We start from the raw sequence: 26,549 nt of genomic DNA on the forward strand, positions 1-26,549 counted from the left end.
TGTGTACTATGAATATGTATGTTTGCGTAGTGTGTGTGTGTGTATGTATAGTGTATGTGTGTATGAATATGTATGTTTGTGTAGTGTGTGTGTGTGTGTGTGTGTGTAATGTGTAGAGTGTATGTATGTACTATGAATATGTATGTTTGCGTAGTGTGTGTGTGTATGTATAGTGTTCCGTCTATCATATGCTTATTATGTTCATGTTGATCCCATCTGGTGGTTTCATGTTGCAATTACAGCTTGGTTCCTCTCAAGAATAAAACAGGAAGTGTTAATAAAGTTTGTTAATAAAAGGTTTACTTTCAGTTTCTCAGCAGCCATCTTAGCTTCAAGAAGCATGGAAATCAGCTCTTAAACATTTGCCTCTAAACATACATATGCCTGTAAGTTATTTGTTTTTTTCTAAGAGTTCATTGTACATTTGAATTGCATTGCTATTTGCTGTAAGGATTAAATGTAAGCTCTCTGTGTTAGAAACATGTATTATTGTATGTATTGCAAGCACCACGTGTAACTACATATTGTAATTTCAACTTTTCTTATTGTATTGCAGTTTTACAAAAATAACTATTCAGAAGTAAAATCAGTTTGGAATAAACACAAAGCTATTTCTGTCTGGTTTGTTAACTATCTGTCTAGTTATCAGTTAATGAGGACAGTACAGTAAAAAGGCAGGCTATATCAGGGGAATTAGAAGTAAAAAAGAGGGCGCCACATAGCGTGATAATGTTGGATCAAGGTCGGAGGAAATACAATCAAAAGGCTTACCGAAGGGATATGCACCGTACTGTGACCGGTGCTATCTGGCAGACTAACACTCTCAGTGGTTAGCACACTGGTGGATCAATGGTCTGCTGCGTCTGAACCAAGGCAGGTAAATCTCTGTGTGGCTCTGGTAGAGGTGATCAGACTTCTTATAAAGTGTTATATTGCAGGCTGCAGTATAAGTAAAATCCGTTAGCCCTTTCAAAGTCGAAATAAAAAGCAGGACAACTTCCGTGGAATAAAATGATCTCTTTAATCCATAAAAGTACCGCTACGCGTTTCTCGACCGTTATCTGGTTGTTTCATCAGGCATAAAACAATGGATACAATTGATACAAATTGGAAACCTTAAATACAGGTGAGTTTAAAAAACGGAAGTTGTCATAGTACCTAAAAAAGACCAATGGTAACTTAGTTCACACTGTGAGGCTTGTTGGCGCTGATTGTGATATTCACCTGTGAGCTAACCCATTGATCAAATGCAGTTATAAATCTCTGAACGAATAGTCATAAACCCTTAACATACATAACAACACACTATTGGCAAATCATTCACATGTATATTAAAGTTCATATTCTAATTGGTAGACCAAAAAAAACTGTTTGTTTGTTTGGAAAAACAAAAATATGATGAGGTAGTAATATAGCTGATGTGTAGTGTTGAAAAATGTGTAACTTGAAATATATGTAAAAATAAAAGTAAAAAATAAAAAATTGAAAATTAAAAACCGAGACCACACGGCTCAAAAAAAGAACACAAAGAAAGATAACATTATTAAACTATCAAGGATCTATTTAAATGAAAATTAATTGCAACTTGTATATTTGAATGCAAACTCATTATTTGAATTACTGATATAAGGGTTTTGTGGAGTTTCTATTTTAAAATTTAGTGTGTAGTAACACATAAATCCTTCCAAAAGTCGCATTGTCGAAAGTGGTATATTGATTCTAGATTGTAGTCATAGATCAACAAATCCCTCAGATTGGCAAATTAAATGATAGCAGTAAAAATCTAATGTAAATTTGTTTTTTGGGAAAAATTCATATAGATATATATTTTGTGTTTGTCATCGGAATTATTTTTTTAGTGATATTATCTCCTCAATTCGCTAAAAATACCTTAACGTACTACCCATATTAAACGTGGTAGATCAAGCAAAATGCAGATGATAAATTTAAAATACTGCATGGACTTTTTTCAATTTTTGAGTGTATCTCCGAGTGTGTATGATATTATGCATGTAAATGACAAGTGACATGTAACGGGTATATGATCCTAATATAAATGTTGCTTAGGGATTTTAACTGATAGAAAAACCCAGTGAATAATAAAATCAAGGGTATATGATCCTAGTATAAATATTGCTTAGGGATTCTAACTGATAGAAAAACCCAGTGTATAATAAAATGAGTGTGTGTGTAGTTTGTTGGTTTTACTTGTATTTATTCACTAATATGTATATTAAGGGGTGATAACCAATGTTACCATATGATTACGATTTAAATGAACTGTTAAAGATCATTATTATTTGAAACATGTAAACCATTATGATTCAACTAAACTATTGAAAATCGTTATGATTCAAAGTTATATATACAAAATAATACATATGGTATATGATGTATGAGTAGGAAAATGCATGGTGTATATCGTATAAGTGTAAATATATGATGTAAATGACATAACTACCTGAAAGAAAATGAAGTGTGTACCGTGTGGGCCTCTATCCCCAGGGAAACTGAGGAACTGTATGAAAAAATCAAGAAGCTGGATTTATACTTTTGATAGTGGATTGCTGTACATAATATTAATATCACAGGACTATCACGCTCAGATCAGCAGGAGCTCATATGAAGTTCCTGTCTTGACGCTGAGGTGGGCGGCTAACAACAAACTCCGATCGTGCATAAATAGGATCAACAGAGTGGGCGTGGATATACCTCTGACGAAGTGGTGACGACGCCACGAAACGCGTAAGGCCACGCTCACCTTGCGTCTCGACATCAGTGAAACAGCTGATTAAGCAGCTCTGTGAGAGCGGTAATTTTAAAACAATTCTAGCCGCATTTGTAGCAGTTCTACTTGGGACAATTTACACTTAGCCCACGCTGAGTGAGGACACATTCAAGTGTGTAACCTGTGCATCAAATTTTGGGAACTGGGACACCCATTCAGCATTGAGCAAGCAGTGACTGTTAAACAACCAGAACTGCCTTTAACTGTTTGGAGCCTGTACATACCTCATTTTGTTTGAGGGCATTTCTTGTGAGTAGACACCCTGAAGGGGCTCACTCTGTATATGTTTGTGTGTGGTTTTTAAAATATAAAATTGATTTGCACTATGTAGGTACTTTTGTGCGCTTTTCTATTCTTATCTTTGACTTAGATCTTTTCTTCTATCCGTGGGATAACGGATGTGTTTGTGAATACAGCAGCCAGCACCTACATAGATTCCCTAACACTGTGTGGGGCCATTATTTATCCTTTTTTATCAAATATATACATATTATAGGATTAAGGTTTATTTAAAATTGTATATACTGCATAGAATTTATATTGAGTTCAAGTGCTTGTAAGATCATATTATATGTGGTATATTTGTTCATCTATTACTTGTTTGTGAGTTATTCAACTCCTAGAGAGCGCAGTTTCTGGTATTTAATCACTCTTAGGAGTGATTTATACTTTAATTTTGTTTATATATTTATATATATATATGAACAAGGTACAGCAACAGACCAACGGTGTCAGTAAGAAAGACAGAAGTGTCAGCTACTAATGCAACTCCACAAGTGAACAGCCCTGCAAGGAAATCCATGGAATCAGACAGTCCATGTCCAATTCATAATAAACCACACCCACTGTCAAAGTGTCGTGGGTTCAGAAGCAAGCACATTGATGAACGTAAAGCTTACCTGAAAGAGAATTCTATTTGCTTTAGATGTTGTGCATCCATCAGACACATTGCCAAAGACTGCAAAAATAACATAAGATGCAGAGAATGCAACAGTGACCAACATACTTCAGCTTTGCATCCAGGTCCAGCTCCCTGGGTAGTAGAGACTCCTTTTCCTAAGAGAGAGCAAGGCGGGGAGCAAGAGGAAGCTACTCCACCCACTATTGTATCCAAGTGTACAGAGGTATGCGGGAAAGGGACAAGGCCCAGATCATGTTCCAAGATTTGTTTAGTGACTGTATATCCCTCTAATAAACCTGACTGTTCTGTAAAAATGTATGCAGTGTTAGATGATCAAAGTAACCGTTCTTTAGCCAAATCAGAGCTTTTTGATGTGTTTAACATTAGTGGTGAAACATTTTCCTACACTCTAAGAACATGCTCAGGCATTACAGAGAAAACAGGGCGTAGGGTATCCAACTTCACTATTCAGTCTATTGATGGGAAAACACACATAAAACTCCCCACACTCATTGAATGTGACATGATACCTGATGACAGGTCAGAAATTCCAACACCTGAGATTACACAGCATGTCCCTCATCTGAAATCCTTAACAGACAAGATCCCAGCACTTGACCCTAACGCACAAATACTTCTCTTGTTAGGAAGAGACATTCTGAAGGTGCACAAAGTATGTGAGCAGATTAATGGGCCTCACAACAGTCGTTATGCACAACATTTAGACTTAGGTTGGGTCATAGTTGGGGAAGTATGCTTAGGAGGAGCTCATAGACCAGCAGATGTGAACTCTTTCAAGACAAATGTGTTGCCTAGTGGGCGCACTTCTCTGTTCAGCCCATGCACTAGCTATATACAGGTAAAAGAGACTTTTAATGCTTGTAAACAACAGTCATACACCCCCTCATTGTGTTATTTAGGAACTGCAACTCACAATGTGGGCAGTTTAGATGATAATGTGTTTGTTACTACTCCAAACGATGACAAACCTGCAATGTCTATTCAAGATCGTATGTTCCTGGATGTAGTAGAAAAAGAGATGTTTATTGATGAAGCAAATTACTGGGTAGCACCCCTACCATTTCGCTCACCTCGTCTTAGACTACCAAACAACTTAGAGCAAGCCCAGAAAAGACTACTTGCTCTACAGCGTTCTTTTGTGAAAAAACCTGAAATGAAAGAACATTTTGTTAACGTTATGCAAAAGATCTTTGACCATGACCAAGCAGAACCTGCCCCACCAATGGAAGCAGGTGAGGAGTGTTGGTACCTACCAAACTTTGGTGTCTATCACCCTCAGAAGCCAGGACAGATCAGAGTAGTTTTTGACTCAAGTGCTCAGTTTGAAGGCATTTCACTGAATGACACACTCCTCAGTGGGCCTGATTTAAATAATACACTACTAGGTGTCCTTTTACGTTTCCGCAAAGAGTAAGTTGCAATTACCACTGATGTACAACAAATGTTTTACTGTTTCATGGTTAGAGAAGATCACCGTAACTATTTGAGATTTCTTTGGTTTCGTGACAATGACCTTAACAAAGAAATTACAGAGTTCAGGATGAAGGTACATGTCTTTGGAAACAGCCCTAGCCATTTATGGTCTAAGACAAATAGCAAACCAAGGAAAAAGTGAGTATGGCAAAGATGTAGAACAGTTTATCTTGAGGAATTTCTATGTAGATGATGGACTCGCATCTGTGCCTACTGAAGCTGAAGCAATCAGTCTTCTGCAGAGGGCTAAGGACATGCTCGCAGGATCAAATCTCAAGCTACACAAAGTGGCATCCAACAAAAGTCCAGTGATGGAAGCATTTCCTGCAGATGACAGAGCTAAAGATCTAAAGGACCTTGTTTTAGGTGTCGATCCTCTACCCCTCCAAAGGAGCTTAGGAGTAAGTTGGAACTTACAGACCGACAGTTTCACTTTTCAAGTGTCTAAAGAGGTAAAACCTTTCACACGGAGAGGTATCCTGGCTACAGTAAACAGTCTTTATGACCCACATGGGTTTGCATCTCCAATCACTATGCAAGGTAAATCTTTAGTCAGAGAACTCTCAACAGACCAATGTGACTGGGATTCCCCACTCTTACCAGATAGAGAAGCTCAATGGAGAGCATGGACAGAAGACCTGATCCATCTTGAAGATCTCAGTATTCCCAGACCCTATGTGCCAGTGTCACTATCGTCCACAGTAAGAAAGGAGGTATGTGTTTTTTCTGATGCTTCTACTGTAGCGATAGCAGCTGTGGCATATCTCAGAGTCATAGACAGTAGCGGTCAATGTCATGTAGGCTTTATTATGGGCAAATCTAAACTAGCTCCAAGACCAGCCCATACAGTGCGACGTCTAGAATTATGTGCAGCTGTTTTGTCAGTTGAGCTAGCTGAACTTATTACTCAAGAAATGGACATTGAACTTAATGCAGTTAAATATTACACTGACAGCAAAATTGTGTTAGGTTATATTCACAATACTTGTAGGAGATTTCATGTATATGTCTCAAACAGAATAATTCGTATTAGAAAATCTACTAATCCAGATCAGTGGCATTATATTAACACCAGTCAGAATCCAGCAGATCATGGTACTAGACCAATTCAGGCAGCTCACCTAAAACATGCCAACTGGTTCTATGGCCCAGATTTCTTACATCAGGCAGATTCAGGAGATCAATTTGAAGCTGAAGTATTTGACCTCATTGAACCAGATTCTGACAGTGAGATCAGATCTGAAGTGACAGCTTTAATAACTGAAGTGTATGAATGCCAGTTAGACTCACATAGATTTCTCAGATTCTCAAAGTGGAAGTCCCTTGTGAGAGGTATAGCAACACTTAAAATGAAAAAAAATGAAAAAGCTATAGGAGCGCTTGGAATACCTGTATAGGAATCTAAGCTGAGTAGGGTCAATGGGAATATTTGATCAAAACCAATTAGTTAAAATGGTTCTAAAAATACGTATTTATTATACAATGTTAAAAAACAATATCATAAAATCAATATAACCAATGTACAATGGTATATATACAATTATACCATAATCTAGAATAGAGTATATACCCTATCTAAACAGTGTTCTGTATCAGACAGTGTGAATAAAAAGGTCTCAATTACATGTGATTCAAAGCATATGATTCAGACCATAGGAATCTCGTTATGCCAAATAGACAAAGCACATATAAATTACATATAAATTACCAATACAGGTGATAACGTTATAAATCGATGAGATAAGGTTAACCTTAAAAAAGTGAAAAGTTGTGTAAAAATATAAAAAAATTCAAAAAGTTAAAAAAATATTAAAAATCGGTGTACACCTTTAAAAGTTTAGTGTCATTATCCTTGCAAAGTTGATACAAATAGTGAAAAAATCGTGACAAAATAAAGTAGTGAAAAAATATTATAAAATTATGTATATAGTGGTGAAAAATCTTAGTCCTAAATCCAATAGTCTTTATGTGACAGTTTGTATCCAATAAGTGTTGATGTCAATGTCCTTGTTAATAATGATTGAATCCTAATGTTCCTTTAGTCCAAATATTGATATTCGCAATTTCCTCTATGTCCTAAATAGAAGAAAATAAACAAACATAGTGCAATATGCTAATCCAAATGTGGCTTAATAAGTATAGAACTCACCGAATTGGGACCTGAGCCTTCAGTATCAGTTCACAATCTACGCGTTTCGATCCTGCTGGATCTTTCTCAAGACTGATATGACTCTGAAAGGTCTTTCCTTAAATAGGCTATTTTGGGCCCAAAAACCGCCAAGATTATGGTGCCAAATTACACATCTTCCGGGATTCTTTAACCCGGATATGCTTCCTCTATATGTTTTAGCCCTCTAGGTGTGTTACATTAAAACTGGAGATTATGTGTCTAAGCTGCCTCCGATTGTCCCACACTGGGACGTTACACCAGATTTGTTATGTTGGTGAGATTGAAAGCGAAACCGGAAGTGACGTTATGCGTATGACGTTATTTCCGGATTTTCGCTTCGGATCCATGTTGGTTATGGGATATTCCCTTTTGTTAAGTTCTCTCAGATCCCCTTACGGGAGTTCCGATACCTTACAGATCATGGCCACATTGGGTACATTAATACAATAACTTAGTAATAGCGATTTGAGCAAGATTGTTAAGAAAAATTTGTTAAGAAAAAATTTGAGCAAGATTGTTAAGAAAAATTAATTATAAATAACAAACGGCAAAATTCAATAACAATAATAATACAAAATGGCAAAATACAATAATTAAAAATGGCAAGATGCAATAATTTCATCCATACCATTCTCCCTTAAAGTATGAAACAGATTACTGCAATAAAGGATATCTTATCGGATTCCTAGGATTAAATGGTATAATATTTTTCTATATACCTATTTTGGCCACATGAGATGTTCAACTTATTTTAATGATAATACTGTTAGAAAGATGTTGAAACTCCTTATATTTAAGGGAGCTTAATAAATTATCTTTGTTTTTTATTCCGTAATTTAAAATATGGAGTTCACAAATTAAAATAATGGAGTTGTTTGAGTCCTAGAGAGGTTCTTTCTTATTCTTAAATTCAGTTAGAATAAGAATAAAATTAGATAAAATGATATATAAAATATAATGATTAAAATTATATATATATATATATATATATATATATATATATATATATATATATATATGATTATTTATAAGATTATATATAAAATGATATATAAAAACAAGTAGATAAAAATATAGATAAAAAGTAAATATCAATAAAAGAAGGATAAAAAATCTTAAAAGAATAAAATATAAAAAGTAAGATTGGAGGATTCTGTGTACGTTTAGGCTTTATTACAGTAGATGTAGTATTTCTGTACTGCCATTGAAGCCTTTTGGGAATACACAGTCTAGATTAAAAATCCATTTAGACTCTTCTCTCAAGAGTGACTTTTCAAAGTCCCCTCCTCTCCAATTCTTCTTAATTTTAATTATTCCCATATATCTAAGGGTTTGGTTGGAACTATTGTGGACTTCTTTAAAATGTTTATATAGGGGAAACTCATCCTCTTTCCATTTAATTTGTAGCAGGTGTTCTCTTATCCTGTATAGCAACACTTATTCACATTGCTAAGTCATTTTCCAGCAGCACTCAAAAGGAGTCGTGTACAGGCTGGCATTGCAGCAAAGGGTTATGTCATTCCTTAGATTTCTTGCAAGCTGAAACAGTGATTATCAAATGTATCCAAACATGGAAATATAGAAAATGGAAAGAGAAACAAATGTTCAAGAAGGAGATCTTGTATTGTTGAAAGACTCTCAAGTAAAGCGCAATGAATGGCCAATGGGTCTTATTGTAAAAACCATTCCTAGTGGTGATGGTAAAATTCGCAAAGTAGAGGTCAAAATCATTAAACAAGGGACTGCTAAAGTATACCTTAGACCTGTGTCAGATTTAATTGTTATTTTTCAAAGTAAAAAGTTATCTGGTTGAATTTAATAATAATTTATAGATCATGTAATAGTGGTATACGTTTATACCAGGCGGGGAGTGTTCTGTCTATCATATGCTTATTATTTTCATGTTGATGCCATCTGGTGGTTTCATGTTGCAATTACAGCTTGGTTCCTCTCAAGAATAAAACAGGAAGTATTAATAAAGTTTGTTAATAAAAGGTTTACTTTCAGTTTCTCAGCAGCCATCTTAGCTTCAAGAAGCATGGAAATCAGCTCTTAAACATTTGCCTCTAAACATACATATGCCTGTAAGTTATTTGTTTTTTGCTAAGAGTTCATTGTACATTTGAATTGCATTGCTATTTGCTGTAAGGATTAAATGTAAGCTCTCTGTGTTAGAAACATGTATTATTGTATGTGATGCAAGCACCACGTGTAACTACATATTGTAATTTCAACTTTTCTTATTGTATTGCAGTTTTACAAAAATAACTATTCAGAAGTAAAATCAGTTTGGAATAAACACAAAGCTATTTCTGTCTGGTTTGTTAACTAGCTGTCTAGTTATCAGTTAATGAGGACAGTACATATAGTGTATGTGTGTATGAATATGTACAGTATGTTTGTGTAGTGAGTGTATGCGTGTGTATGAATATGTATGTTTGTGTAGTATGTGTGTGTGTATGTATGTACTGTATGTTTGTGTAGTGAGTGTATGTATATGTGTATGTGAGAATGTGTATATGATGAACATTACAGTGGCCATTATTATAAACAACATGTTTTTCAATAAAAAATGTTTTACTCACTAAATAACTGCCTTGCTTGCTGTATTTCCCTGTTCTCCCCTAACAAACATAATATGGCCTGTGATGACAAATAAAGATGTGACTGTTTTTTGTTTTTTTTTAAAGAAGGGAGACAAAGTGCACAAAATAAATTCCCTGGAAAGCCATACACTCACTGTGCAGCACAGACCTACTTGATTCAGTAGAAGTTCAGTGGGTCTGCAGGGTCACTATGGGGGAGGGATGAAGCAAGCATAGTGCTGTACTAGTAATATATTATACACCAGAGGTCAGCTGCCAGTGTTTCATCCTCTCCTCCATCCTGAGTCTGACTGCAAAAAAACTTTGCAGTTTGACACAGGAGGGGGTATTTGCTTGAAAGCATTTGAGGACCTGTAAAAATAAACAAACCTTGAACAGATAGACCTCGCTCCCTTCCTAGCCCAGCCAAGGATGAGCCTGTTTAAAAAGACAGATTTACAATGTGCCTTTAATCCCTGTCTGAGGCTGAGAGGACCCGTGGATAGGAAATGAACGTCAAAGGGAAAAGAAAAAAAAATAGGGAGGAAGGGGTTATTAGAGAAAGGAGCAACAGTATATAAAAGTGTCAGTGCAGTGTACTAGCTCTACTGGTCTTTAGCACTTTTGTTTTCCAATTTTTCCAAATGTAATTTTGATGTCTCCTTTTTTTTTCTCAGGCTGAGAAAAAAAAGGAGGCATGAAAATGACATTTGGAATTGGAAAACTAAAGAGCTAAAAAAACAGTAGAAGTAGAACACTGCACTGACTCTTTTATATACTAAAGTATTTCAGACCAGTGTGATTTACCACCCCACACACAGCACACACGTACCTCTCATTATTGAATTCCCTAGCCTGCACAGCAGCTAACGGTTCTTAAGGAATGCAGCATGGGGACAGAGACGGAGCAAACAAGTTCAGTCCTCCCCACTCCCCTCACCCACCCACACCACCGTTCAGTGCACTGAAGTGCAACTAACACAGGCCATATTAAACAGCCTCAGATCCCCCCTTTACTGCTGCCGATTCTGAATCTGAGTATGTTGTAATTAATTTGCAATTATGCACTTATCTTTATCTGGAAAACTTCTCCTCCGGCTCCTGTCTGACTTTTCTTAACTCTCAGTCAGTCTCCACTTCTCACCGGCAGCAGGCTGACACGTGATGTCACATGACTCAGGCTGTCGGCTCTCTTCCTGCCCAGAATCTGGCACCGACTGCTGATTGGATCCAGCGGCGACTTAGAGAGTAGCCTCCTTTGTCAGCAATATGGGCTGTGAAGAGCCGTAAGCACCACTTGGTGGTGCTGGCTCTGGCTCATACAAAAATGTAGTAAGCCATCTATATTGCGCAATGGAGGGGGAGCTGAACGGCTCACAGCCTCTCCATTGCGCAATATGGATCACAATGCACAATTATCAACATCACTCAAATGTGGCAGTGTGGTGAAGTGGGTGTTTGGGTGGTGGGGAGTTGGGGGGGCTACCTTGGGGTGCAGATTTTTTTTTTTTTAATAAAAAAACCCAAGAATTTTTATTTTTTTTAACATTTTTTAAAAAGTGTAATACCCACATAGGACAGGGGAGGCGCTGCCTCTCCTGCCTCCTATGACAGCACGTCACTGAATCTAATCCCCCTAATAAAATAATAAAAAAAATAAAATAAAATTGGAGTGGATCAGCCAATAGAATGCGAGGTCAATTCTATTGGCTGATCAAATCAGCCAATCGGATTTTTCCTACCTTAATTCCGATTGGCTGATAGAATCCTATCAGCCAATCGGAATTCGAGGGACGCCATCTTGGATGACGTCATTTAAAGGACCAGCCATTCGTCGGGTAGTCGTCGGCCGAGAAGGATGTTCCGCGCCAGAGGTCTTCAAGATGGAGCTGTTCCTCGTCAGATGGATGAAGATAGAAGATGCCGCTTGGATGAAGATGTCTGCCGGTCCGGATGTCCTCTTCTGCCGGGATAGGATGAAGACTTCTGCCAGTCCGGATGTCCTCTTCTACCACATCAGATGACCACTGGTGCCCGGCTGGGTGAAAACGGCTCAAGGTAGGGTGATCTTCAATGGGGTAGTGTTAGGTTTTTTTAAGGGGGGGATCGGGTGGGTTTTAGAGTAGGGGTGTGTGGGTGGTGGGTTGTAATGTTGGGGGGTATTGTATTTCTTTTTTTTTTTACAGGTAAAAGAGCTGATTACTTTGAGGCAATGCCCCGCAAAAAGCCCTTTTAAGGGCTGGTAAAAAGCTGATTACTTTGGGGCAATGCCCCGCAAAATGCCCTTTTAAGGGCTATTTGTAATTTAGTGTAGCGTAGGGAATTTTATTATTTTGGGGGGCTTTTTTATTTTATTATGGGGATTAGATTTGGTGTAATTAGTTTAAAATATTGTATTTTCTTTTTTATTTTCTGTAATTTAGTGTTTTTTTTTCCTGTAATTTAGTTTATTTAATTTAATTGTATTTAATTGTAGGTAGTTTAGGTAATTAATTTAATTATAGAGTAGTGTTAGGTGTAATTGTAACTTAGGTTAGGGTTTATTTTACAGGTATATTTGTATTTATTTTATCTAGGTATTTATTAAATAGTTAATATCTATTTAATAACTATTGTGCCTAGTTAAAATAAATACAAAGTTGCCTGTAAAATAAAAATAAATCCTAAAATAGCTACAATGTAACTATTAGTTATATTGTAGCTATATTAGGGTTTATTTTACAGGTAAGTATTTAGTTTTAAATAGGAATACTTTATTTAATTATAGTAATTTTATTTAGAGTTATTAAAAATAGATTTAAGTTAAGGGGGTGTTAGGTTTAGGGGTTAATAACTTTATTATAGTAGCGGCGACGTTGGGGTCGGAAGATTAGGGGTTAATAATTTTAGGTAGGTGTTGGCGACGTTGGGGGGGGCAAATTAGGGGTTAATAACATTTAACTAGTGTTTGCGAGGCGGGAGTGCGGCGGTTTAGGGGTTAATACATTTATTGTAGTGGCGTCGATGTCCGGTCAGCAGATTAGTGGTTAATAATTGTAGTTTTTTGTAGGTTGCGGCGACGTTGGGGGCGACAGATTAGGGGTTAATAAATATAATGTAGGTGTCGGCGATGTTAGGGGCAGCAGATTAGGGGTTCATAGGTATAATTTAGGTGGCGGCGATGTACGGTCGGCAGATTAGGGGTTATATAATTTTATTATAGTGTTTGCGATGTGGGGGGCCTCGGTTTAGGGGTTAATAGGTAGTCTATGGGTGTTAGTGTACTTTGTGGCACTTTAGTTAAGAGCTTTATGTTCCGGCGTCAGCCCATAAAACTCTTAACTACTGACTTTTATATGCGGCAGGAGTCTTGGAGGTAGAGGCTGTACCGTTCACTTCTTCCAAGACTTGTAATACCAGCATTAGCCAAATCCCATTAAAAAGATAGGATACGCAATTGACGTAAGGGGATTTGCGGTATGGAAAAGTTGCGGAAGAAAAGTGAGTGGTACACCTGTACCTGCCAAACTTGTAATACCAGCGGGCGTTAAAAAGCAGCATTAGGGGACCCCTTAACTTGTAATCTAGCCGATAGTTAGTAATATCTATTACACCACAGTGACCTCTTACCGGTAACAGTCTCGATCAGTCAGCAGAGTCCTTCAGTCAGTCGTTGTACTCTGGCAGGCAGGGCACATGGGCAGCAGCTTAGCTGAATTCACTCAGGTGATGGTCTCCACTTCAAATCGTCAGACGCTCCATCTATGTGAGCTCAGGCATATGCACGCACTCACTTGCTTCCCTTTTCCCTCCATGATGCAGCAGTTCCTCTCAGTGTCTGACTGACTGTTACTGACTGTCTCGGCTCCAGACGTATTGCGCATGCGCAGTGAGTGAAACAATGCCGGTAACATTTTCCCACAAGAGGCAGCTGGTGGGGCTGGAGCTCGCGGCTCATAGCAAATCAACTTGACCATGTTGCGCAATGGAGGGAAGCAGACCTGCTTTTTTATTTGAAATGTAATGTGATTAAAATGTGGCTCATATGACAGGTGTCCCTGTGTCATGTTCTGTCTCAGAATGTTTTGTGAGTGCCTCATTGTCTGGAACAGTTGCTTTAATGAAGATTAGTAGAAGCCATATAGATTGAAATGGTAACAGATTTATTTAAACAAAATACTTCGAACAAATACTTGCAGGGTATTTTAAATGTGCTATTCAGGTATGTTAAGTCCACATACGGCAGGAGTGGAGATAAACAAACAAAGTAAGCAGAGATGCAGATTCAAAAGGAAAGTCTTTTTCCTGGTAATAACTGAATTACAGGATTTGCACAAAGCAAGAAAACAAACTTGTAAGCAGGTCACAGGTTTAAAGGTAAAGTCATTCTCCTGGTAATACCTTGTAAACAGGTACAAAGGTGAAGTCTTTCTGGTAAGTCTTTCCTGGTAATAGCTGAAGTGCAGGATTTGCAGAAGGCAGGGAACAAACTTGTAAACAGGTAACAGGTTTAAAGGTAAAGTCTTTCTCCTGATAATAACTGAAGTGCAGGAATTGCACAAGGCAGGAAACAAACTTGTAAACAGGTAACAGGTTTAAAGGTAAAGTCATTCTCCTGGTAATACCTTGTAAACAGGTACAAAGGTGAAGTCTTTCTCCAAATAAATACAGAAGTACAGGAAACAGGTTCTGACTTGTGACAAAACAGATCCAATGTGAAGACAAAATGCAGACTAAGAGCCAACCTTAAATAGGGAGGTTTTGCACAGGGTTGGTTCTGAGTAATTCCACAATTGAGAACACCTGTGTGTTGCACAGGTGTAATTACAAGTAAGGCAAATAGTTATTTATCAGATCTTTGAAGTTCCATGCTATTGCTAGAACTGGCTGTGGCTCAACATGCAAACAAACAGGTTAGTAAGCACAGTGCCACAGGTTCAAATCCCCACACAGCCCTTTCTAGCAGGATGCCTGCCAGATCTTTCTTTTTCTTTTTAGTCTGGAGGTTTGGTTCATGACACCCTGATATATATATACAGTACTGTGCAAAAGCCTTAGGCCACTATTAAATTTGTTTTTTTAGCAAAGTTTTAATGACCATCCATATTTATTTTTCAGTCTTTTTATTAAGATACAAACAGAAAATACAGGAAATATACACATAAAATAAAATAAAAAACAATTTTCAGAACAAAATGGCTTCTGCATGCAAAAGTCAGTATTTAGTGTGACCTTCCTTGGCATTAAGCACACCTTGAACTCTTTTTGGGAAGACTGTCCTACAGTTTTCTGAAGTAATCTTCTGGTATATTATACAAGGCTTCTTTCAGAACTTCCCAGAGTTCTCCTTTATATTTAGGTTGTCTTTTATTTATTCTCTGTCCAGGTGATCGCATACTGCTTCTATAATATTCAGGTTTGGACTCTGTGGAGGCGAGTCCATGACTGTCAGTTTTTTATCAGCTGTTTTCAGACAATCTCGCCAACACTACTGGCAGAAATGCAGTCCCAAACCAGGAAAGACCCTCCACCACATTTCACGAAGGCTGGAAGCAATCATTCCCTTATTTCTCTCCAACTCTTCTTCTCATATATTGTTGACGATTGGACCTAAAATTTCAAACTTGGATACATCACTTCATAATACTCTTTTCCACTGATCTTCATTCCAATCTTTGTGAGCTTAAGCATATCTAAGCCTTTTTAACCTGTCCCCCTTCTGAAAAAGTGATTTCTTGTTTGTATCCCGATGAAAATGACAGATGCTGAGGCAAGTCCTTGCTGGAATTCTTCCTGTCTATCAAAGAAGAAACTGTGAGAAACTTCTCATCAGATTTTGAAAGTTTTCTTGGCCTTCCAGTCCTTGACCTCTCCTTATTCTTAGAATGTCTTTATAACTGTTTGTTTGCTGATTTCTCTCTGAGAGTGGCCTTGCTGATGCATTTGGCATTTGGAATGGAATGATGTGATTGAAAATTGGTTTTATTAGCAAGCTATTAATTAATTAAACTCACAATAGCAATATCACTCTCAGGAATCTGTGCTGTCTCAGAGTCCTAGGCAGTTAACCTCAGGCAAGTCTAGGTGCAAGGCCCATAGGGAAAATTACAAAAAAATGAATACAACACACAGAGAAAGTCCTTGACGTGGTACCTGGGCTTGTCCCATTTGACCAGATGCGGTAACTAACTCTTCCAGTTTTGCTGAGAGCTTGCAAGCGAGTGCTGGACTTTCTCTGTGTGTTGTATTAATTTATTGTGTAATTTCCCCTATTGGCCTTGCACCCATATGTATATATATATATATATATATATATATATATATATATATATATATATATTTATTAAAAATTAAAAATAAAATTTTCTTCTAAGTCAAGAAGATAGGTATTTTAAGTATTCCTAACGCGCATTCAGCTTTAGTGCAGTTGGTCTAGTGCATCTTCGGGTAAGAGAGCGAGTGATAAAAAGAAAAGGCCCTTTTTAGCTTGCCTCATAGTAATATATGGGAAAGGGAGTTAGTGAGCTCAAATAATCTGACCTACGGATGTTAGCGCACCTGAGTCTTTAGCTTGCAACACAAATTTTTATATAATATTAAAGGGACAGTAAAGTGAAAATTAAACTTTTATGATACAGACAGAAACCGCAATTTTTAACAAATTACAAGTTTACGTCTATATTCTAATTTACTTTGTCCTCTTGTTATCCTTAGTATTCTTTGTTGAAAAGCATACATAGGTAGGCTCGTGAATAGCAATGCACTACTGGAAGGCTAGATGCTAGCTGCTGATTTTTCGCTGCATATGTATGCCATTTTTTATTGACTCGTCCAATGTATTCAGCTATCTCCCAATAGTACATTGCTGCTTCTTCAACAAAGGATACCAAAAGAATGAAGCAAATTTGATAACAGATGTAAATTGGAAAGTTATTTAAATGTGTTTTTCATATCCCTTTAATTAATTGTTTTTTGATAAATATCTGTTTTGCATTTTAAATTATCTGATTTTAGAAAATATACAGCTAGATTACAAGTTGTGGCGTTATGGCTGCTCGATAATTTTGTGTACGTTATTTTCATTGCGCACCTTTCATAACATAGGTATTACGAGTCTGAAAAGAACCTCATAATGCGTTGCAGTAACACGAGTGCCTCGTTTATTTCCCAAGCGTAACCACAGGCGCATAATGAATTCTCCTATAGAGATCAATGCAAAATGAAGAATACACAGATTTTTCTTCTAACACTCGATCTCGCGAGAAATACACACTGCTCTGTCATATTACGTACATGGACAAGAAAAACAGTCAGCTCAATTGTACAAACAACAATCGCTCACGCAACATGGCACATACACATTCAACATTCATAATCAGTTACAACTAATACTACACAACATTTACACTAAACGAGGAATAGGAAACTAAGTTGCGATATGCAACACGGAACAAAACAACATGAAAACAGAATTCCACACTGATACACAAACAAAACATTTGCATTGCCGATTAAGAAACATTCGGCTAGATTACGAGTTGTGCTTTAAGGTAAAAAAGCAGCTTTAAGATGTCCTAATGCTGCTTTTTTACGACCGCTGGTATTACAAGTCTTGAAGGTTTAGGGTCACTGCACACTTCTTTGGCCTTACCGCAATACGACTTACGTAAACTTTGTGAAGTCTTTTTTCTATGGGACTTCCATAGCGCCGGTATTACGAGTCTGTCCTGGGAGGCCAAAAAGTGAGCCCCCAATGTCGCCGCCACCTACCTACATTTATTAACCCCTAATCTGCCGCCCCCAACGTCGCCGCCACTATACTAAATGTATTAACCCCTAAACCTAAGTCTAACCCTAACCCTAAAACCCCCTAATTGAAATATAATTAAAATAAATCTAAATAAAATTTCTATAATTTACTAAATTTTTCCTATTTAAAACGAAATACTTACCTGTAAAATAAACCCTAAGCTAGCTACAATATAACTAGTAGTTATTAACTATTTAATAACTACCTAGCTAAAAATAAATACAAAAGTACCTGTAAAATAAAACCTAACCTAAGTTACAATAACACCTAACACTACACTATCATTAAATAAATTAACTAAATTAAATACAATTACCTAAATTAAATTAAATTAGCTAAAGTACAAAAAACAAACAAACACTAAATTACAGAAAATAATAAACAAATTACAGATATTCAAACTAATTACACCTAATCTAATAGCCCTATCAAAATAAAAAAAGCCCCCCCCAATAAAAAAAAAACCTTAGCCTAAACTAAACTACCACTAGCACTTAAAAGGGCCTTTTGCAGAGCATTGCCCAAAGTAATCAGCTCTTTTACCTGTAAAAAAAAAAATACAAACAACCCCCCCAACAGTAAAACCCACCACCCACACAAACAACCCCCCAAATAAAATACTATCTAAAAAAACCTAAGCTCCCCATTGCCCTAAAAAGGGCATTTGGATGGGCATTGCCCTTAAAAGAGCAGTTAGCTCTTTTGCAGGCCCAAACCCTAACCTAAAAAAAAAAAACACTCAATACACCCTTAAAAAACCTAACACTAACCCCCTGAAGATCGACTTACAGTTCTGAAGACCGGACATCCATCCTCAAGGAAGCGGCAGAAGTCTTCGTCCAACCGGGCCGAAGTCCTCAACGAAGCCGGGAAAAGTCTTCATCAAAGCCGGGAGAAGTGGTCCTCCAGATGGGCAGAAGTCTTCATCCAGACGGAATCTTCTATCTTCATCCATCCGACGCGGAGCGGGTCCATCTTCAAGACATCCGACAAGGAGTATCCTCTTCATCCGACGAATGAAGGTTCCTTTAATTGACATTATCCAAGATGGCGTCCCTTCGATTCCGATTGGCTGATAGAATTCTATCAGCCAATCGAAAATTAAAGTAGAAAAATCCTATTGGCTGATTCAATCAGCCAATAGGATTGAGCTTGCATTCTATTGGCTGATTGGAACAGCCAATAGAATGTGAGCTCAATCCTATTGGCTGATTGCATCAGCCAATAGGTTTTTTCTACCTTAATTCCGATTGGCTGATAGAATTCTATCAGCCAAACGGAATCTAAGGGACGCCATCTTGGATGACGTCACTTAAAGGAACCTTTATTCGTCGGGTAGTCGTCGGATGAAGAGGATGCTCCTCGTCGGATGTCTTGAAGATGGACCTGCTCCGCGTCGGATGGATGAAGATAGAAGATGCCGTCTGGATGAAGACTTCTGCCCATCTGGAGGACCCCTTCGCCCAGGTTGGATGAAGACTTCTCCCGCTTCCTTGAGGATGGATGTCCGGTCTTCATAACTATAAGTCGATCTTCAGGGGGTTAGTGTTAGGTTTTTTTAAGGGTGTATTGGGTTTTATTTTTAGGTTAGGGTTTGGGCCTGCAAAAGAGCTAACTGCCCTTTTAAGGGCAAAGCCCATCCAAATGCCCTTTTCAGGACAATGGAAAGCTTAGGTTTTTTTAGATAGTATTTTATTTGGGGATTGTTTGTGTGGGTGGTGGGTTTTACTGTTGGGGGGTTGTTTGTATTTTTTTTACAGGTAAAAGAGCTGATTACTTTGGGACAATGCCCTGAAAAAGGCCCTTTTAAGGGCTATTGGTACTTTAGTTTAGGCTAGGGGTTTTTTATTTTGGGTTTTTTTTTTTTTTGTTTGTTTTTTATAGGGCTATTAGATTAGGTGTAATTAGTTTAAATATCTGTAATTTGTTTATTATTTTCTGTAATTTAGTGTTTGTTTGTTTTTGTACTTTAGCTAATGTAATTTAATTTAGGTAATTGTATTTAATTTAGTTAATTTATTTAATTATAGTGTAGTGTTAGGTGTTATTGTAACTTAGGTTAGGTTTTATTTTACAGGTACTTTTATATTTATTTTAGCTAGGTAGTTATTAAATAGTTAATAACTATTTCATAACTATTGTACCTAGTTAAAATAAATACAAACTTGCCTGTAAAATAAAAATAAATCCTAAAATAGCTACAATGTTATATATGTAGTTATATTGTAGCTATCTTATGGTTTATTTTATAGGTAAGTATTTAGTTTTAAAAAGGAATAATGTAGTTAATTATAGAAATGTTATTTAGATTTATTTTAATTATATTTCAATTAGGGGGTGTTAGGGTTAGGGTTATACTTAGGTTTAGGGGTTAATACATTTAGTATAGTGGCAGCGACGTTGGCAATGTTAGGGATGGCAGATTAGGGGTTAATAATATTTAACTAATGTTTGCGAGGCGGGAGTGCCGCGGTTTAGGGGTTAATATGTTTAATATAGGGGCGGCGACGTTGGGGGATGCAGATTAGGGGTCAATAAGTGTAGATAGGTGGCGGCGACATTGGGGCGGCAGATTAGGGGTTAATAAATATAATGTAGGTGTCGGCGATGTTGGGGGTAGCAGATTAGGGGTTTATAAGTATAATGTAGGTGGCGGCGGTGTCCGGAGCGGCAGATTATGGGTTAATAAATATCATGCAGGTGTCGGGGATGTCAGGGGTGGCAGATTACGGGTTAATAAGTGTAAGATTAGGGGTGTTAAGACTCAGGGTTCATGTTAGGGTGTTAGGTGTAGACATAAAATGTATTTTCCCATAGGAATCAAAGGGGCTGCGTTACTGAGTTTTACGCTGCTTTTTTGCAGGTGTTAGATTTTTCTCAGCCGGCTCTCCCCGTTGATTTTTATGGGGAAATTGTGCACGAGCACGTACGACCAGCTGACCGCTGACTTAAGCAGTGCTGGTATTGGAGTGCGGTAATGAGCAAAATTTTGCTCAACGCTCACTTTTAACGTCGGGTTTGTAAAAACTCGCAATACCAACGCTGCAGGTGAGTGGTGAGAGAAAACTGCTCGTTAGCACCGCATAGCCTCTAACTCAAAACTCGTAATCTAGCAGAATATTACAAAGAAAAAACATTTACAACACTTAACAAATACGACACCATCACAAATCAACATTTATATTTGGAGATAATACATTTGGAGAATGTAAGGCAAAACGATCACTATGACATCATCGCATTATACACATTCCACAAATACATATGTGCATTTACAAACTCAATATGAGCATGCGCAAATTAAAACAACTACTCCACATACAAATCATCACTACAGCACACCTGGACATTGTTTACTTTGCAAACCGGTACATCATTAAACATTTACATAGGGTATTTAAGCACACTAGAAACATGGCTTCTTTGACTGTATTGCTTTTTCGAGTTAGGTGCAGGTATAGACGTTGGAGGGTTTGGTGAGATTAGAGAGAGATTAGAGAGAGATTAGAGAGAGGTTAGTGTGAGAGTTAGTGTGAATGTTAGTGTGAGAGTTAATTTTCGAGAGAATGAGTTAGTGAGAGAGATAGAGGCGTTAGTGAGCGAGTGCTGTTTTTTTGGTACATTCCTTATATAAACACATTTACACGCAAACACATTCAATACATACATACACTTATCACTAACACTACATACACTCCATACCCTATTACTTTCATTCTACACTCCATACCCCATTCCCTTTCATCCCATACCTCATTCCTTTTCATCCCATACCCATCCCATAGTTAGATTTTGTTTGATTTACAACTTTTTATTTACATATTCTCATTTTCGTCTTTTTTTAACATATACGTTTGTCTGTTTAATACTCCTTACCCTCTTTTTTTTTTATCCAATTCACACTTTGAGCAATATTTACTTTAAGTTCATTATTTTGACCCCCTTTCATTTGGGCCCATTCACAATGTGATTGAGTATGGTGGGAGGGAGAGATAGGGGCAGATTAGCCCAGAGCTCTTAGAGATCATTAGGCAGGATCTTATTCAGGAGCTTAGGGGGGTGGTTATGGAGGAGTTTAGGCAGGAGAGAGGGAGTGAAAGAGGAAGGGGGGGGGACTAGAGAGGAAGGGGAGAGGGAGAGGAAGGGGTGGGTGGACCCAGCCATATTGTGTAAGATGAACAAGTGGCTGGGCTCAGTGGTGTGCAGCTTAGACAGAGTGCATCATAGTCCAGGGAACGGAGGCTTACATTGCAGGGGAAGCCCAGGCAGACGGAGGAGAGATATACCATGGAGGAGAAGGAGGCACTTATAGAAGCTTATATGGAGAGGGTTATGAGGCTGCAGGCACAGAGGGCCACCCCTTTGGATAAGAGGAAGTTGTGGTTGGAGATCAGGGATGCTGTTAAGGCAGTGGGGGACTATAAGAGGGATGTCAAGTTTATCCAGCACCGTTACCGGGACTGCAGAGCTGAACGTAAGAAGAAGCTCACAAGGGACAGAGAATACCATTCAGGGACCGGTAGCAGTCTGGAACAAACCTTTGTGTACTGCCGCTGGGAGGAAATGCTGCATCCCAACATCTCCGAGGTGGCCATAGTCGGTATCAGAGGAGATGATACCGGGAACCTGCACCTCTCATCTGCCAGTAAGCTCATTTACTAATCTCTTTACATCCACCTCATAACCCATTCACACGCAGAAAAAAATACGCATATGACTAGCGCAATAAACCGTTTTTAAACATTATTATGTAAACCCATTCACAATTACCTTGAGAAAGTTGCATTTGAAGAAAAGCCATCACATTAGTAGCTAGTCTACAGATTAGGTGTGCATTTCAACAGATTTAAGACAAACACAAAAAGACATTCAGATTGACCATATAGATATCATAAAGACGGGTTTGAAAATATGGAAATCATATTGATTGATTTGGCTTACAATTAAATTATGAAGGCAGTCGCATAAACATTTACATCTTTATTCGGAACTGTGCTAATATCTCGATTTTGTTCTTTTTAAAATATACAGAGTCTGAGGCTGGGGAGGAGGAAGCACAGCACCAACAGGCTCCTCCTTCACCCAGGCATGAGAGTGGTGAAGATGACTCGCCACCTCGGGGAGAAATGGAAGACATCCCTGAAGAATCACCCCCTGAAGAAGCCCCCGCTGCAGAACATATCCCTGCAGCAGCCCCCCGTGCACCAGCAGCCCCCCTTGCACCAGCAGCCCACCGTGCACCAGCAGTCGCGGTCCACCATCTCCTCCTGAGGAGAACATCCCCCCAGAGGTGCCTGAGCTGGAGCTCATTAGAAACTTCCTCTAAGAGATGCGTGCCTCCCGGAGGGAACAGACAGAATACAGGGTGTTCATGACAGGAGTAATGAACCAACTGCTCAAAGGACAAAATAATATCTTCAATACTCTAAATAATATGTTGTAGGTCCTCTGGGAGGTGCCAAGTGGAACGGGGAAAAGAGCGTCTTCTCCTGGGCATTCATCTTCTCCTCTGCCTCAATCTCTTCCTCAGCCTGGTGATCCCTTAACCACTCATAGTAGTCCTCCTCCCCTTCTTCCCCAACCATCTCCTAGGAGAACTCGTTGGAGGGAGCAGTTGCCTTCCACAGAGCCTCCATCTCGTGGGAAGAAGGGAAGGAGGAGGAAGTAATTATGTATATAGATATATTTGTTTAATTTAATGTGTAAAGGATAGGTATGTGATGATGTTGTCTTCTTACACTTGTGGAGCACACTCTGTATTTAATAGGCTTCTATGGGACCGGGTCCATGGAGGCATATTGTTTGCAGAGTGTGTTTTACAAGTGTGTGGAGACAACATCATCACATGCTGCCCTTGTTGATTTGATTGATTGGTTTTTGGGTTGTAATGTCCAAACTGTTCTCCTAATACAAAATATTGAGCATTACAATTTGATAATAAGCCTGTATGCCATATTTCTCTTGATGTGTTAAATAAAGTGTATATTTTTAAAGCTATAATAATAATAATAACTAGTATTTATATAGCGCCTTTCTCCCAGTGGGAAGCTACATTATAGTGTTTGACTCATTTATGAAATCTATTTAATTTAAAAGCAGAACATTCACTTAAATGATTTTGACAGAGGATAACATTTTAAACAACATTCACATTTACTCATATTCGGACAAGTTATCTTGTTAGCCTTTGCTGAAAGGTTTATCTAGGAAAGCTCAGGAGCAGTCAAGAACATAGCTTATATCTGCTGATTGATGGATGCATATATCTACCGATTGTCATTGCCTCACCCATGTGTTCACTTAAAAAACAGTAGTGTATTGATGCTCCTTCAACACATTATACCAATAGTCTGAAGCACATTTTGAGAATAGAAGAGAATTGGAAACCTGGTTTTAATTGTATGTTTAACATAACTAATGAAAGATACATTTAGGGTTTCATGTCCCTTTAAGAGGTACATTTGAAATATATGCTCACAGTACTATATTTGCATGATATTGAGCATTTACATTAAGAAGAAATATCAGGACATAACATATAGAATAATATTTATCAGATGATAAAGGTCAATGCATATTAAATAATTAAAATACAAAAGTATGTATAGGAATTATATATGTAGAAAATTAAACACAACACATTAATTATTTGGTAAAGTTAAAATATTGTTGACAAACATATTAAACAAGTATATTCAACGTGAACATTCATGGATTAGCACTTGCCTCAAAATATATTCGGGATCAAAAACACATTGCCCTCATTCATTTCAGTCACGAGACAGCCAGCAAAAGATATTTATTTGCTCTTTATCATTTATGTTTCAACAATGTACATGGTTTCAAACTTGTGTTCTCATTCGCAAAAGTAGCAAATCAAATATTGCCGGACAACATCATCCAATCAAAGGATGGATTTAACACCTTTGCATGTGACTTCTTACCCGACATGGTGCATCCGAGTTTGCGCAAAAAACGTCATCCAAAGGACAGATTTAACACCTTTGCATGAGACGTCTTACACAACATGGCGCATCCGAGATCGCGTAAAAACATCATCCACTCAAAGGACGGATTTAACACCTTTGCATGAGACGTCTTACGCAACATGGCGCATCCGAGATTGCGTAAAAACATCATCCAATTGAAGGACGGAATTAAAACCTTTGCATGTCAATAACAAACGTATTTATATTTTAAAAAAAGAGTATGTGCTATATTGTTATCTATGAAGCGTGTTTGTTTCATGTAATATACAGCTTCACATAATGTAACGCTAGATAACATAATACTCTGATATATGAAATATAATCCATTGTTGGTAATAACTATATATTTCATTACAATAGGAAGATTAGGACATATTTTGGAAGCAGCAGGGTTTAACAAAAACAATGCTACTATATATATTACGAAAATGTGGATTGTTTATACATTATATGTTACCTTTGTAGCAATATATTGTTGTATAATTAAATTTAATCACAAATAATAGAAAGAGATTAATCATCTAAAATGTGTGCCTTAAACACAGTGATTTCTTTGGTTATACTACTACAATAAGCTGTAATGAAGATTGGAATATATGTGTTGTCAACATTCAGATAATAGTCTGTTTTAAAGATATTATATGTGTATTTTGATGTCAAAAGAAATAATAATAAAATGTACATTATGATTGCATATCCATAAATTAAGAATTGTGGTCAGCATCTTTTAAGGATTACTAACATAAAAGATCTTTTATTAGAAATTACTTTAATAATTAAAGAAGAAACATAACAGTTTAACTACATTCTTTTTATTATAATAAATATGATTTATGAATATCATAAAACATAAAGAAATAAGATAATTTTAAAAACAAGTCAGAATGAGAAAACAGCCCCTTTGGATCCATGTGACAAGGGGACATAGTGCATCACATTCCTTGGAGATAGTTGACAAGGGCAAACAAGGGCCAACACAGCCCCTTTGGAGCCATCTGAAAAGGTGACATAGTGAATCACAGTCCTTGGAGGGAGTTGACAAGGGCAAACAAAGGCCAACATGGCTCCTTAGTATAAATCTGACAAGGTGAAATAGTGCCACAGGCACAACAATACAAACAAAATAGGTCAAATGGCAACAAATAGTAACAAACAAATAACATGTGGATGGAGGAGTTATTAGTTTTCCCTCGGGCCATCTCCGGATCCTCCACTTATTGGGGCATCAGCATCACCTTTATCGTCCTGCGCCCCTCCAGCTGCGGCTTCATGCATTGCCTCTAGCCGCATTATTCTGGCTAGAGTCAAGCATTGAAGCCGCAGCTGGATACGCATGGTGTCATGCATCCTTCCCAGCAACTGATTGGAACTTAAATGTGGTTATTAATTAAAAGAGTCTCCATTCTTTCATTTTATTAGGAATCAATATATGTTAATAATAAGAGAAAGATTTACAGGTATATATACACATCTATTTTACAGCAAAACAGTCCAAATAATTAATACAGGGCAACTCTACTACAACCCCAATTTGTGCAACACTGCTAAAATAATCATAGGAATATACTTAGCCACATTCTCCAGTGTGTCCACAATCAGCCATATTTTCAGCAGGAACAAGATAAGAAGAGAGAGAGAGGTTTTGGTATCCCAGTTTTTTATACCCCAATTCAATAGGGAGTGGTTTATCAAATGCCAGTCAAAGGCTATTGGGAGTGTCTTTAGTTCAGAGAGAAAGGTGTATCTGGGGGGAAGGAATTTTAATAACAGCTAGGTCAGTAAGCTATGTCACCACATTCCCTCACTTTTTCTTCTCCTATGTTGCCCAGTTTT

The sequence above is a fragment of the Bombina bombina genome, chromosome 5 (assembly GCF_027579735.1).
Source record: "Bombina bombina isolate aBomBom1 chromosome 5, aBomBom1.pri, whole genome shotgun sequence".
Lineage (NCBI taxonomy): Eukaryota > Metazoa > Chordata > Amphibia > Anura > Bombinatoridae > Bombina > Bombina bombina.